The following is a 16,783-nucleotide window of genomic DNA, read 5'->3' on the forward strand; positions in this document are numbered from 1 at the left end:
TGAGAAGATAGGAGAGGGTTAGGGTACTTTTACACGAGACAACTGTTGAGTGCTTAAGCATCCAACAGCTGACCCAATGATTATCGGTCCCGTGCTATCACGCAGGAGAGATGATTGCTCACTTAATGGAGCTGAAGTGCATCTGATATCTCTTCTGGCCACCTGCCTGCATTCAGGCTGGGTTCTTACGGGATAGAAATCTCGCGGAATGTTCCCTGCGGCACCACACCACGGAAATTCCGTGGCAATTTCACTCCGAGTGAACCCAGCCTCAGAGTAAACAGGCAGTTGTTCATAGATGAAGGATTGCCTGTTTAAACGGGCTGACAGTTGTTCAGTTTTTAGGTGAACCAAAAACTGAGCAACTCTAACTCCAACATTTCCTGCTTACGTCCCCTATCGTTTTCTATTTTTAGGGCTTCTACACTCTAGCGGTTTTTTAAATGCAGCGATATTGCTGCGTTTTTTTCAATGGGACTTTCTCATGTTAAAATCGCATTGCATAAAAATCGCAAGTTTGTGCTTTTGCGATTTTTGTGAGATGCGATTTTAACATTAGAAAGTCCCATTGAAAAAAATGCAGCGATAAAAAAAACCGCTAGTTGGTAGAAGCCCTTGCACTGGCCAAGAGTCACCCATAATTGCTCTTTTGAGCAATTATTCAGGCAACCATCGGCCTATGAAAAAGTACCCTTAATAGAAAATTATTAGACCCTAAGGCCGCTTTCACACATCTGAGAAAATCACGTGAGATTTGTGTGTTGCTAGACACACAAATCTCACACAAATATGAACCCCATTCTTTTGAATGGAGTCATATACATAAGTGGTGCTGGAAAAATCTTGGCATGCTCTAACGTTTCGCATTCCTCGAAGCACATTGCCCGCAGTCTTCAATGGGACTTCAAAACACACCGTAGGGCGTGCGATGTGCACGTGAGTGGGATGCGAGGTTTCTCATTGAAAACAATAGGAAACACTTGCCGATCCTCCGCCACAGCTGAAATTTCGCAGAAGTGATGTTAGGCATTTTTGACAAAAAAAAAAAAAAACGCCTTGCATCCGCAGGTACCTCGCGCGTTCATGAGCGTGATATTGGGACGAGTTTCAGGGCCCGATATTGCACTCCCTGTGTGTAGGAAGCCTAAGGCCGATCACTTTCCAATTGGGTCTAATTGTTTTGGGGAGGTCTTTCACAAATAAGCTATTAAACCACATTGGCATCTGTCTGCAACTTAAACAGCACAGTTTACAATATTTTTTAAAAAGTGCACATTAACCTCTGAACAGCCGACGAATGGGACTCCAGAATACTTTAGTCTGGGGTGCCCAATTATAGTTTAGTCCTATACTGTTCAAATGACATTTAGTCATGACTTTTAACGTGCTCCTCTGGTGGATATATTGGAAACCTACGCTCTTTCCAATTGGGTGATGTTTGGGATGTTGCTTAAAACAGTGCAGAACACTTTGACCTTCTGAAACAAATGCAAAATCTCATCACTACCAACCTGGTTTTATGTAGCAAAGGAGACCTTGGTAGATATCAGGTCATGACCAAGCTGGTAAATTGATGGTGGTGCCAACATAACCATATCAGCAATCACTAGTGTAACTGTAGGGAATGTGATTGCACCCGGGCCCAGGAGCCTTAGGAGGCCCATAAGACCTCTCTTCTCCATATAGGGAGCCCAGTACTATGAATAAAGTATTATAGTTGCGGGCCCTGTTACAGGTTTTGCATTGGGACCCAAAAGCTTCAAGTTACGCCTCTGTCACCAATCATCATGAAATTGGAAATCCTCTCATCATGTTCTGAATGCCCAACAAGTATTAGGTCCATAAGCCAATATGGCTGGATGGGTACAGTATATTTCGAGGCGAGGTGACAGCTTAACACTGATAACCTGTGCTTGTAGAGGAATAGTGCCCAATATATCATAAGACACCTACATTCACTGCAACAGAGTGAGATTTACCATCACAGCTACATATCAATACAGGGTGTGGATAAGGCGTTAATCAATCTCAAACATAATACTGTTCCTTATTAGCAAGGAGTAAATTAACATTTTCCAAAAAGTGTCTTGCCTCTCCACAGCCGTCTCCCGATTGCTGTGTTCCAGCGGTGTAATTCTGCAGACACTTCATAAAATATTTTTAAGACATTTCTGCAGTACATTGCTTTATTGAATTTTGCTTCAGCAGCTTTCCACGAGTTGATTACTCCTGCCACATCTCCTGCGCAGTTTGCCTTAAGCAGAGCGTGATTTAGGGCATGCTGTCTGCCACATCTGCCACAATAGTTCTGACAAAAGTTTTTTTTTTTTATTCTCGCCTCTCGTCTACATTAACTTACCTTTAATCCCATGAGACAGATCAGATTGAGATTGAAAAAGAGGTCAAGTCGTTACCCTTGAAACAACAGGTACATTGAAATTAGCAAGGACCTTCTCATTAGCATTTTTCTGTAATGAAGCACAGCTCATCTGCTGCTTGTCACCAAGCTACATACTGTTATGCTTTACTTGGTCCATAAAGCCATATTATTATGTAATGCCTACTTCGAAGACAATCGCTCTGCAAAATGCTTGGATTTCAAGTATGCTATTAGAGATTTTTGAGGGGGATCCCTCCTTTAGGACCCTCATCTAGCCCCCAAGAGTGTCCATTGCCCTGGGGGGGCCCAGTAACTCCGTTCTCATTGATTTCTATCGAAATGGTGTAATACCTTGTTTGTCCTAGGGAGGTGCTGTGGGGAAATTGAATAATTGCTCACAGGTTCCTTCATAGATTACATTGATGGAGGTGCCAGTAACAAGAAACCCTATGATCGGATTAGGAAAACCATCTCACATGTTATAGTCACTAGCTTACTTCAGAGCTTGATCCAAAGAGTTATTCTGACTGTCAGACTTGGAGTTGGGAAGGAAATTTTTACGTAAAATGATAACTGGCCTCTATCTCATGTTTTTTTTTTATTTCTTCTGGATCAACCATGCAGAATAAGAGGCTGGATGGATGTCTTTTTTTCAGTCTTACATACTACACTGACATGCCAAAAGTCATGGGTCAGGAACTAATATCGTGTAAGACCCCTTCTAGTCCGACTAAGTGAAGCAACTCAACATGGCATTGATTCCACAAGTGGACAGGAGATATCTGGAGGGATAGCAAGCCATACTGTCTAGATAACCACCCACAGCTCTGTGATATTTGTAAGTGCGAATGGACCTCTTGGAGTGAATGGACCTCTCCACCACATCACATAAATGCTCGATGTCGGGTAAATGTACAGGTCACATCATTTGTAGGAACTCTCCAGAATGCTCCTCAAACCAATTCTGGATGACTTGGGCCTGATTGTATGGTGCATTATTCTGCTGGAATATCCTATCCTTAAGGTGAAGTCCATGAACAGATGCAAATGGTTACCAAGCAGTGAAACTTAGAAGGAATTGGTCAATGTTCCCAGTACACACGTGGCACTATGGATCAAGGAATGGTAAATGTTCACACAATTTCAGAAATGGAATGTCTCAACCGTCTGGCATCCACTATCATGTCTTAATCTAACTCTGGTAATTCACATCACCTTGCCAGGAGCACGCGGGCCAATGTTCAGCCTCACTCACAAGATAACACCTCACAGCTTATACACGTGTGTCCATTTCCAAGGCGTTACCTGATATAACACCACTTCATAATTAATTTACAAACTGCTATCCCATGAGTTTTGGCATATCAGTGTATGTTACTATGTAATAAGAAGGAATATTGATCTGCAATTTTGCAACTTTTGTCTGTTGTTTTTAAATAGGATGAGGATTTAATTTTTTCCGCAGATTCCGAAAATGGCCTTCAAAATTTCATATCACATCAAGTTTTTTCACAAATCATGAAAATGTGAAAATTAAAAAAAAGACGTACTTTTTTAATGACATTGATATATGACGTTTGTAACCTGTGAAAATGTTCTCTGGAGGGATGGTATGAATGTGCAAGGAATAGATAAACATAAATACATACATGATTACGAAAATGAAATTGATTTATCTGTATCGCGTCAAGATTTGGCGCACTCACAAAGCCTAAATACGAGTGAAAGTAATCTTGGCAAGACAGGTATATAACTGCCATATATATATATATATATATATATATATATATATATATATATATATATATATATATATATATATATATATATATGTGTATATATATATATATATATATATATATATATATATATATGTATATGGGAAATTGAAGGTTACAAGGAACCCAATTGACCTAAAATAGATGAATATGTGTTCAGCATATGACATTTTCCAAAGTTGGCGAAAACTTCCATTGCGAAGACCAGCAGTGAGTTGCCTGCATTGGATGGAGCATATAGTCATAGGCGTGGTCTCAGGGGTCGCAATGGCGACCTGGCCCCTGCAGTGAGGAGGCCCAAAGGGACACCCTCCGCCATATACATATGCACATTCAGTGCATTACCACCTGTTCGCGCTGTTGATAGGACCGCAGCGATCATGGCGCCAACATTGCAACCAGCCAGAGAGGAAGCCGACACAGTGTAGAGGAGAAGGGAGGCAGCCACATGGCCTGGCAGGGAGTGAAGCACAATAATGATGTCATTGTCATGCTGCCACTGCCTCCTGCTGTACAGCGGCTGCATCTACTTGTCCTGCTACTCTGCTCACACAGAGAAGTGGTCCGGACCCTGGAGTATATGTTTGTATATGTGTATATATATTTGTGTGTATGTATATAGGTGTGTATATGTCTATCTATCTATCTCATATCTATTTATCTCATATCTATCTATTCTATATCTATCTATCTCATATCTATCTATCTATCTATCTATCTATCTATCTATCTATCTATCTATCTATCTATCTATCTATCTATCTCATATCTATCTATCTATCTATCTATCTCATATCTATCTCATATCTATCTATCTATCTATCTATCTATGTCATATCTATCTATCTATCTATCTCATATCTATATATCTATCTATCTCATATCTATGCTATTTATTTATCTATCTATCTCTAACTATCTCCTCAGCCTAGGAGATAGCAGGGATGAGTTGTAGGCCTTGTCACAGTGACGCTACTGTCTCCCACCCAAAGGTTAGCCAGGGACACGTCCAATGGGGCTAGGGGCAGGCTATTTAAACAGAGGGTAACGGGGAACTGGTTTACCTTGGTTATTTTCTCTGGGGTTGTCATGGGTGACACCACCATTCCTTCCTCTGTGGCGAATGCGACCGATGGTTAATAAAGGATCCACACAAACAGAGAAGTCTTTTTAAGAGTCACACTGGGAACGGTAGTGAGATCTGTTTACTAACAGTTCAATAATTGCATGGCAAGTTTGGTAACTGAGTACAACTTGCTCCACTCCACATGAGAGGGCAGGGAGGCATACACGGAATTCACAGGAGAATATTCCACAGTCAAAGTTATCTGCAGGGTCCCGGACATGTATTTCCACTTCCCTTTCTCTCTTTCCCTGTTCGCACTCACAATTGCAGCAAACACAGCAGACACTCGACTCTGCGGAACGTCTTCTCTCTCACAGGGGCTTGAAGCTACCCCGTGGTCTCCTGGGATAAGAGGTATCCAGGGGAGAGGGGTGATACCTTTCGGCTTCCTCCATTTTCACTTCCACAGCAAAGGAGAATTCTGTGGACGGCGCTTCAAAGACACAGCAACAGATATTCCAAACGTCCTGGCTCTCAGACTGGTTCAGGCTAGACTAGGCCAAGAGGTGACCTTCTTGCCAACTGATTTCGACCAGACTCCAGACTCGACTCAGACTTAGGGCTAATTCCCACGGATGGATTTCAGCCACGTTTCACACAGCAGAAATCCACGGCATTATCCCACAGCTATTAGGTTCTATTGAACCAAATCACTAAATATTCATGCTGCAGAATTCTACTGCATAATTCTGCAGTATGAAAGAAATCACTGCATGTTCTAATTGCCACGGGAAAATGCGTGGCCGGCTTCCATTTTAGTCAATAGAAGCCGTCCGTCATGCGATACTTCAGCTGTGAGCACAGTGGAAGTATCGCGTGATTATACTCAACCACTGCACGTCATGCGCTGCACTGTGCATGCGCGCTGGCTCGCCGGACGGGAATCGCGTGGCAGATCCAGAGAGGTGAGTATGGGATCTTTCGGGGCGCCGTGTCGGACTCCTCTGCGATATTCCGCTGGTGGAGTCCGACACGGCCGTGGGCAGGAAGCCTTAGACTGACTCCACCGCACACTGACTTGCACTCACATTCTGCAAACATTACTATAAAGCATGGCCAGGTGACCACAAACACAACACAAAATTATACATTTCCAGACATCTCACATACCAGACAGTTAACACTTTCAGTGCTGCAGAGGTGCACCACATACACTTCATGCATACAGAAAATGCTGACAACTAGAGATGAGCGAGCGTACTCGCTAAGGCAAACTACTCAAGCGAGTAGTGCCTTATTTGGGTACCTGCCCGCTCGTCTCAAAAGATTCCAGCAGGGGGCGGGGAGCGGCAGAGGAGAGCGGGGAGGAATGGGGGGGGGGGGAGATCTCTCTCTCACTCTCTCCCCCCCGCTCTCCCCTGCTCACTGCCGCAACTCACCGCTCTCCCCCGACGGCACCCGAATCTTTTGAGACGAGCGGGCAGGCACTACTTGCTCAAGTAGTTTGCCTTAGCGAGTACGCTCGCTCATCTCTACTGACAACATAAAAGCACTTGACAACATGAAAGACATTATGAAGTGGCCTGTAGCTCTAGGCCACTACAAAAACAGGAGCTGATATGCCTACCTCCTGGACGGAGTTCTGTGTGAGGGGATCACTAAGACATTTGCACAGTGTATGCAGTAGAAGAGGTTGGCTGTGTCAAGAAAATCTGTTGGTGTGACTGTAAGGGTAGTTCCACACGGGCGATCATGATTTTGCGCCGAGGAAATCTACGCAAAATCGCATCTTTGTTGCTGTGATTTTTGAGTGTCAGCTGTGCTTTTTTGTGAGAATAATCTCGCATTGCTGCCACCTGCGATAACATTGTGCGATTTTTTTTTGCGAAAGTCAATACGACATTCTAATGTTAAAATCGGATTGCATCACAATGCAAGTTTGTACGTTGTGATGTGATAAAAAGGAGGCCCTATAGGGAAACATGGGAGATAAAAAATCTTACATCGCAGAAAGACGGAGCATGCTGCGATTTTTTGTTCTCGCAACATCGCATCAGAGAAAACATCACTAATGGAAGGAAACCACTGAAAATCATTGATTTTATAAATCAGCTTTTTTACTCTTTTAGCGCTGAAGCTTCATAGTCAGGAAGAAGAGATGTCTACGACTGTTAGAACCGGCCTGTTCTGCAGAAAGGATGGCTCTGTGTGAGAGAGTGGAGGACCATGCTAGGAGGCTGGAGTTGATTGCTGTGACATCAGGTTTCTAATCCCTGTAGGCCATAAAGCCCAACTGGCAGTTCTGATTTACCTGGTGCCTGCTGAAATGAGTAAAGAGCTTGGTTCACTGCAATAGTTGTTTCATGTCCTACTAAATCAAAATTGAGGTGTACCCCCAACAAGTGGCTCTAGTATGTAGCTGGAAAGATACATGAAGTATCCCATCCTAGTTTAGTTTATTTTTTGAGTTTTCCCACCGGGGCTTATAATCTCTATTCCAAATTCACCTATTTGTATGTTTTGGAATGGGGGAGGAAACCAGAGCATTGGGTGAAAACCCATGTAGAGAACATAAAACTCCATGCAGATGTTGCACTTGGTCAGATTTGAACCCAGGACCCCAGTGTTCTAAGCCACCATACTAGTTAAGTGTCTGTTAGACTCTGCTTTCTTTTCATCAGAGTCTTATGCTGGATGTACATCTTGGGAATATTCCCACAAGTATACCTCCAATGGAAGGCTTCGACATATACAACCATGGAGCGGCATACGCTGGCTATTGGCCATAATGTTACAAAAAAGTACTCTATGCAGTATGGTTTTTTTTTTGCAGGACTCACTGTATAGGAAAGTACAGTCTGCTCCGCTTGCCTATACAGTTAAAAAGATTTTATGCAGGCACATTCAAGCTTGATGGAGGCTAAAAAGAACACTGCTCTGGCCTTTGCAGGTGAATGAAAGCCTATGGATACATTTGACACCTGTACCTGGAGCTTTCTCGCCCACATAACGTGATGTGAACATTGCCTTACATTCACACTTGAGCAAATGCTTCCTTGCAGGTCTCTTAAGTGGAAGCCTAAGTGGAAGCAACATTTACTACATTCTCTGTGGGAGAAATTACTGACAGGCTCCTTTTACAATGTACAACTTACTGACATGTTCAGTGAAGTGTGGCCACTAGGGGCGCTGTTCCAATTAACCATCTTGCTGCTATTTTTTTTCGCTCGAGTGCCTAATTTTTTAAGGAACGTTGCATTCCAAATGCATTTGTCCTTATAAGCGAGTTGAATAGAATTTGTTGCCCGCACACAACTGCACATTAAACAGATATCTGAACAGACAACATAAAACTAAACATATGTTACATTTCCTAAGGCTCACTTACTAACTGCAGAATATGTGGATATACAGTGAATGTTATGTTACGTTCTACAGTATATGGCTTCTTGCCCATTGAGAGGACATTTTTTTAGAGACCACGGCCCCTCCATGATTGGCGCTTCCCTGTATGGAAATTAGACCAGTGACCCTGGAGTGCAGCATAAAATCACATGACAAGTTCTCCTTTTCACCAAAAGGGGTCCAAGGAGGGTATCAAAAATCATTCTGATGAGGGATGGCTTCAGGTTTATATGGGCACTTGGGCACGAGAGTGAAATTGGCCCCCCTTAGTAATTTAACACACCTCAAACAATATACAACTAGAGCCGTGTGATGTACAAAAACATAATTTCTATGAATACATGAATATCACTATTAACATCATATACAAAAACGATGGGACATACATGCGAAATATTCGTCTTTTCATAAATACAACATGGCCTTTATCATTGCATATAGTAAATAACCCTTATGGCTATATACATAAAAATACATCACAAGAAAGTGTATGCAAACCACTTAGTACACGGCGATCTATTCCCCTCTCTGTAATGCATGTTTTGCGTCTTGCTTCTTCTTCTTCTAGGCCCCTCTCTACCCCGTGAGTCACTTAGAGGCCCGCTATGCTCCCTGAGTAATTATTAGGGCGCCCAACCCCTCTGCTTTGGCCTTCTCTGGTGAGGGTCATTTGGACTACCGCCCGTGACGCAATGACATCATCACATCATCTGCGTTACATTATGATGATGGGAAGTCAGTATCTGGCGCAAACCACATGAATCAATGACCCCTTCCTGTTAGGTGACGAGAACATGTCAGCATCCCCATCTAATTTGTGGCAACTACAAGAAGCTTCCTGTCCGCAGAGACCGACATTCCTGAAGAACGATTCCATGTACGCCATGATGAATGTCTGCTGTTCTGAAGGACAAAGGAGGTTCAACGTGCTATTAGATGGGTGTCTCCAATAAAGTCACCATTCAGTGTATATTATACAATTCTGATTCTCTGTGGGCACTCCCATAGGAGTTTTACATGGGGCATGCAGATTCTCCAAATTCTAGTAACTGTTGTTTTTAATAGACGTGTCTTAAAGGGATTATCCAGGCAGCTAACACCGGGGTAAGAGCGGAAGCACTGCTCCGACCCATGTGTAGTGGCCAGTGCTTGTAATTGCAGGCGTAGCTCTCATTCACATCAAGGGAACCCCAAGCCTGCAATTACAAGTACAGCTCCTATGGATTTCAGTGAGAGCTGCGCCTGCAGTTACGAGTGCTGACCACTACACATGGGTCGGAGCAGTGCTTCCGCTCTGACCCTAACGCATCCTGGTGGGCATTGCCTGGATAACCCCTTTAATGGAAACCCCTCCATAATCACAGGGCAGCAGCTTTAAATGCCATTTTATTTTGTATGTTTAGCGGTAGCGTAATATGTAAGGAGTAGGCGGGGACGATAGGACGGGGTTTTGGGCTGACGGAGTTTGGTTACCATTTAGGTTCCTAAACAAAACCTATTGTTGGCCTATTGTCTTTCTCACTTTATAGTCATCAATCCTATATTGATCCGATGTTCCCGAGACACTGTGACAAATGAGGAAACCAATATGGCCCCTTTCGATCCTACACACTTTGTTCCCAAAGCCATGGGTGATCTCAGTTCTACAGACACTTGTACAGTATTTCGTATCAGATTTATAGATCCGAAAAAGCTTAAAAGGTTTTCTTGTCTCCCATGTGCCAAAGAAGTTTCTATCCCTGCGCCGGTCCCTCGCCGGGCGTCTGTGTTTTCTTTTTAATCTCATCCATTTACAAAATGTCTCACAATTTATTGAATAAAGTGGAGAAAATTGATATCTTTTCATTAGGCTGACAACATATTTTTCACCGCCGGTGTCTCAAATGGGTTCTGCCATTGAAATTTTATTTCTATCAGTCTCTGCATAGGGACTGTATTTCAAATGGAAAGAGCTGCAAATTACAAAGTCAAGATATCTCTGATATCTATATATGGCAGATATCAAACAGATGGATACTAGTCCAGTTATATAGGGTGGGCCATGGAAAATTGGACCAACGCTATGCTGTCATGAAAGCTGTCTAAAAAAGAATCTGCCCTGCTTGCTCATAGCAACCAATAGCAGCACATTTTTCATTTTACCTCAGCAGTATAGGAAATAACAACCAATCACAGCGCAGCTTTCATTTTACCTCAGCAGTATAAGCAATATTAACCACCAATCACATCGCAGTTTTCCTTTTACCTCAGCAGTATAAGGAATAGCAACCAATCACAGCACAGCTTTCATTTTACTTCAGCCATTAAAGAAATGAAAGCTGCGCTATGATTGGTTGCTATGGCCAACACAAACAAATTTTAATTCAAACAGTTTCATAAGAATGTGGTACCTACATTTCCATGGCCCACCCTATAGAATTGTCCTTAGGACTGTCCTGGTCGCTCTCCGACTGGTATTCAACTGTCAGCAATAGTGCAGTGCGAAGGGACCAGTAAGCAAGTCCCTGGTGTGAGTCTTCGGATCTGGGCCCTTGCTGCCCTAGGAATCCACGCACCCAGGCTAGGACACATAAACATGCCATCACCAATAGGGACAACTTGAAAGGATAAGAAGACACTCAGAGCCATAATCACACCATACAGCAGCCAATATGCAAAGGTATTTGTTGACATTTTGGCCAAAATATGGAAGCTAGCAGGCCACGTCACAACTGCTGGCTATACCGCTAGTCCCTACACTAATCAGGAGTACAGCAACATAACCAAACAAAACCACAAGACACAAACTTTTCTTGCAGCCACCACACATAGAACCTGCTCACACTACACACAGAGAGAAAAATGAGAACAGAGAATGCTGACCATACCCACACCTAAGACAGCTTTTATGTGTAGTAATTGGCTGGCTGGAGACACACACACAGCCAGCACAATCCCCCACACCAGAGCAGGAGAACTCCAGAGAACCTGTAGAACCATAGGTCTCAGGAGACAGACATGACACAAAGCTTCTGGTTCTCCCGCTGCTCTGGGAAATTAGATGTCTGCAGAGCCTGTGAAATTCCCCTGGTCTCTCTCTTCCTTGAGAAATGAATCAACTTCTCTACAGCATCTAGGCAGAGCCTCCCTTCAGCATGCATGTGCTCCAGTGGCAAACTCTTATCTCCTAGCTTCACAGCTGCCCTGCTGTGTTTTCAGCTTAGCTCATCTGCACTCATTTTCCCTCTCACTTTCTCCACTGCTCTTCTCTAGCAGTAGGGCAGGAACCGCCCTCTATATATCTACTCTGGTTTCTAAGGAACCAGGGACCAGCCCATAGCACAAGGCAGCAAATACTCTTCCCTGGGCATAGAGGGCAAACAGCTTAAGCAGTGTAAAACATTACCAAACAGTGAATACAATATTAAACAGGGCCATCATCAACATCTGTGCAAAAACAGTACCCAATCCTTTCTCATAATCCCTTATAACAGTATGTAGATAATGATTCATCACTATATAGCAGTATAAGTTGAGCTTGCGGCACAGTAGTAATTGAACACTCTATGGCAGTATTATTTGAATGCTTTATAATAGGGCAGAAACTGTTAGGATTAGCTGGTGACAGAAAAGCTGGATATTTGCCCTGGATCTTTAAGAGGTGGGCCAAGCATGCACGAATCCTTCAAGAGGTCGAGAGATGACAGTGGTTGCAAAGGTTGCCACCAGGGAAAGAAGGAGGAAGACCAGAACCAATCGCTGCCAGAAAGAGATCAAGAAAGTCTGCCATAATACATAATGCTCAGTTTATACTATCATAGAGTGATGCATTATTATCTATATATATAGTGCTTAATTTTCACTATATGACAGTATGCATTGAACATGCATGGCAGTAGTAATTGAGCACTTTATGGCCGTGTTACTTAAGCATTTTATAATGGCATTAACTGAGTACCCTATGGCAATTTTAATTAAACATTGTACTGTATATAGATATTCATCACTATTTTGCAGCATAAATTGAGCTTCTGGCATATTGGCAGTAGTAATTGAGAACTGTATGGTTGCATTATTAAGTACTTTATCAGGGTATTAACTGAGCACTATATGGTGATATTAATTAAACACCGTATATAAATATTTATCCCTTTATGGCAGTGTAAATTGAACATATGTAATGGTTGTATTATTTGAATTCATTGTGGTTGCATTGTTTAAACTTTAAGGTATTAACTGAGCTTCATGTGGCTCTATTAATTGAGCACTATATGGAAATATTAATTTGTCACCATATGGCAATATAAATTGAGCTTGTGGAAGCATTAATTGAACACAGTATTACTTGAACGAGCATACAGAGGGCATCAAGATCTGTAATAACAGCAAGACTAAAACTTAATCATGGGGTAATATATATATATATATATATATATATATATATATATATATATATACACACAATGCGGTCCTGCTGTGGTCTCTGGTAAGTATAGCGTTACTACATGTTATATGTTTACTGTGATTCTGAACCCCGGCTCACAAACGAGTTAAAATTTGCTGTAAAGTAGACAAAAACAAACAAGTATTGTTGGATTTTCATTCCAGCCACACGATGACTGCAGATAGCCGTCCTGTCCCCTGTGTGACACTGATACAGGAATCAAAACCACACAAACATCTAGATTTCGCTCCACAGAAGCTTTGTGGACGTTTTGTTTTAATAAATGATGACGCTCTCAGCGGAGCACTTTCACAGCATTTTATTCCGATATAGACACTGAAAACAACTGTATCTTACCCATCAAATATACATGAGTTCATTTGAATCATAGCTGAAGTTTTTCTTCGAAAAATCCTTAGTAGTTAGAAGTCCTTGAGTTGTCCTCAAATCTACTTATTAATTTCTTAGCTTCTGGGAAGGCTGAGTGACTACCATTATGGTCACCATCACTGCTCCAGCAGCCTGCACACGGGTGGATTTGAATTGCGGAATCCAGAGCTGGCGTCTTCCGTAGCAAATACTACCCCTAGCATGCTATGCAAAAGTGATTCTTCATACACACGAGCGGAAACCAATTGTTGATGAAAAATCGCAGCATGCTCTACTGTCCTGTGTCTGCATGGACAGCTTCCATTGAAGTCAATGGAAGCCGTCCGACCGTGGCTCATCCGCATTTGACATTACAGACGGGCCGTGGATTTTGCAGAAAAAGCAGGAGTTTAAAAAATATCTGTACTTCACATGTCCGACGGCGAGCCGTGCAGACCATACGCAGGACAGATAGAGATCAAGAAAGCAGGTACGTGCGGACGCCCCTGCTGCCAGGGCCAGATTACGCTGCAGGATTCCGCATGCAGAATCCGATTCTACTGTGTGCAGCTGGCCTACGTATGGTCTGCCTGTACATTGTAATAAAAATATTGTAAAGTAGCAAAAAGTTAAATAAATAAATAAAATTGTATCTCCATATCAATCATAATTAGAGATGAGCGAACCTACTCGGCTACGCCCCTTTTTTGCCCGAGCGCCGCGATTTTCGAGTACTTCCGTACTCGGGCGAAAAGATTCGGGGGGGCGCCGTGGGTGAGTGGGGGGTTGCAGCGGGGGGAGAGGGAAAGAGAGAGGAATCCCCCCTGTTCCCCACTGCTACCCCCCGCTCCGCCACGCCTCCCCCCGCGCCCCCCAAATCTTTTCACCTGAGTACGGAAGTACTCGAAAGTATATTCGCTCACCTCTAATCATAATATGTACTATAAACATATACTGCCATCACCACTTAATAATATGCAGTGTAAGGGCTCATTTACATGAGCGTATTTACGCCACGTACTTATGCACGCTATTTTTGCGCACGTAATTGCCGAGAATAGAAGCCATTGATTTTAATGGGTTCATTCACATTTGCATATATATTTCGGTCGCATATGAATAACACCGCATCATGCAGGTTACTGGAGAAGTACTAAGGGGTGTAGATATAATTACAGTGTCTGTAAATCATTCACTATTAGCTCCAGCAGCCACATCTATATGTGAATCTCTCTCCCTCCACCCCTATCCCATAGTATGTGCCATCCCCCTCTTCCACTTCCTGTATTCCTTCTCAGTGTCTCTGTTACTAGAGATTGATTTCACTTAACAACAGGCAGTGGACAGCAACTTAGAAGGAAGGTCTGTAAGACCCCTTGTGGCTAACACTTTAGGGCTCGGTCAGATGAGCAATTTTTTTAGCGCATGAATAGCCACGTTAACAAAATCACACATCGCGTGTGACCGGGTGCATTTGCACTCACATGTCCTATATTTTGCAGGTTCGATTATTTAGCGCCTCTAAAAAACGACGTGTGACCACTTTCGTTGAAAAGCATTGGTTCTAATAGAGAGAATTTTTAAGCGTGCCTATTCATTCGCTAAAAAATCGCTCGTCTGACCGCGGCCTTAGGGAGATTTTTCAAAACAAAAATGTCATTATAGATTAGTAAAGTGACTTGCACTTTTGCTAGTTAGTAGAAATAGGAAAGTCCCGCAGCACACCTAACACATGCACTTCAGTGCAGAGGTTCCAATCTGTGTATGCCAAGCCACCTGTGGGATCATGAACCCAACCCCAAATAAATGCAATGGTGTCCAAGGAGGCGGCAGCATCAATGGTGTAGAAATTGTAGAAAAAGGTTTTATTGCTCCATAAAGTGGCGACGTTTCGACTTAATCTAAGTCTTGGGTTAAAAAAGAACACCGGACAGCGCTTACCTTAATCCCCGCGCTCCGGTGACTTCTTACTTACCCGGTGAAGATGGCCGCCGGGATCTTCTACCTCCGTGGACCGCAGCTCTTCTGTGCGGTCCATTGCCGATTCCAGCCTCCTGATTGGCTGGAATCGGCACGTGACGGGGCGGAGCTACACGGAGCTACACCGAGCCCCATTGAGAAGAGAAGAAGACCCGGACTGCGCAAGCGCATCTAATTTGGCCATTAGACGGTGAAAATTAGACGGCAACCATGGAGACGAGGACGCCAGCAACGGAACAGGTAAGTGAATAACTTTTGATAACTTCTGTATGGCTCATAATTAATGCACAATGTACATTACAAAGTGCATTAATATGGCCATACAGAAGTGTATAGACCCACTTGCTGCCGCGGGACAACCCCTTTAATGGTAACCATATATGTTGACGCCCCAAAATTAGGATTTTTTTTTAGCATTGAAACTTAAAGGTGTTGTACCATAATAGACTTTTATCACCAATCAATAGAAAAGGTGATAAAAGTCTGACCAATGGGGGTCTCACCACTGGGAATCTCACCGATCCTGAGAACAAGGGTCCAATGTCCCCCTCTACTCACCACTGCAGTCTCGCTGCACCCCCCTCAATGACGTCAGCTTCAATAGAGTAGCTGTCGCACATGCACGGTGCTGCCCTATGCATTTTAATAGGGCTGATGGAAATCAGCTCCTATGTTACATGTGTCTACAATCCAATAATACATTGACAAGAACAAATGTATCAATTGATGAGGAAATCCATAAATGAGCTCACTGTAGATCGTTATTCCACACGAGGGCGAATGATGCGCTGACAGAATGATTCATCCTCATCATTAGACTTGTTACAAATTATGTGCATATTAATTGTCAGACAATTTACCACTGTTTACCCCCAGCTCCATCTTATTGTCTGACAGATGTTAAATAATAGAGTCGGTGTCACTACGGGAAACAAATATTGTCAGTTTGGCAATTGACATCCTACCCTCTATGGTAAATACATCTTTTTGATGTATCCATTGTTGATAAGTGGAAATGTCATCACAACACATTCATTCGTAATTCCCTGCTTTTCCATTCCTGATAGGGACGCCTACTAAAGTGCAAATGGGTAGATGTCTCTACAGCACCACCTATAAGAAGACAGCATTCCGGCAATTCAATGTCAGACTTTTTAAAGGGTTGTACCAGTATTGCAAGTTGTGCCTTATCCATAGAATAGGGGATAACTTGCTGATCGATGGGAACTCTGGGCATCACCACAGGTTCACCATAGCCAACACCATCTTGAGGGGAAGGTGTGAGTAGCAAGGGTGTATGCCCAGCAGCGAATTGAGGATCAGCTAATCCTTCTGGACTGCTTTGTCAAAAGCTACTTCTTACTGTTCTACACATTGGCTAC

General features: G+C 43.0%; 1 protein-coding gene across 2 annotated transcripts in view; it reads left to right on the top strand.

The window, feature by feature from the left end:
- Nucleotides 1–16,783, top strand: part of TAFA1 (TAFA chemokine like family member 1) — a 368,460-nt gene that overhangs the window by 322,431 nt on the left and 29,246 nt on the right. The window lies entirely within an intron of this gene.

The sequence above is a fragment of the Eleutherodactylus coqui genome, chromosome 3 (assembly GCF_035609145.1).
Source record: "Eleutherodactylus coqui strain aEleCoq1 chromosome 3, aEleCoq1.hap1, whole genome shotgun sequence".
Taxonomy (NCBI): domain Eukaryota; kingdom Metazoa; phylum Chordata; class Amphibia; order Anura; family Eleutherodactylidae; genus Eleutherodactylus; species Eleutherodactylus coqui.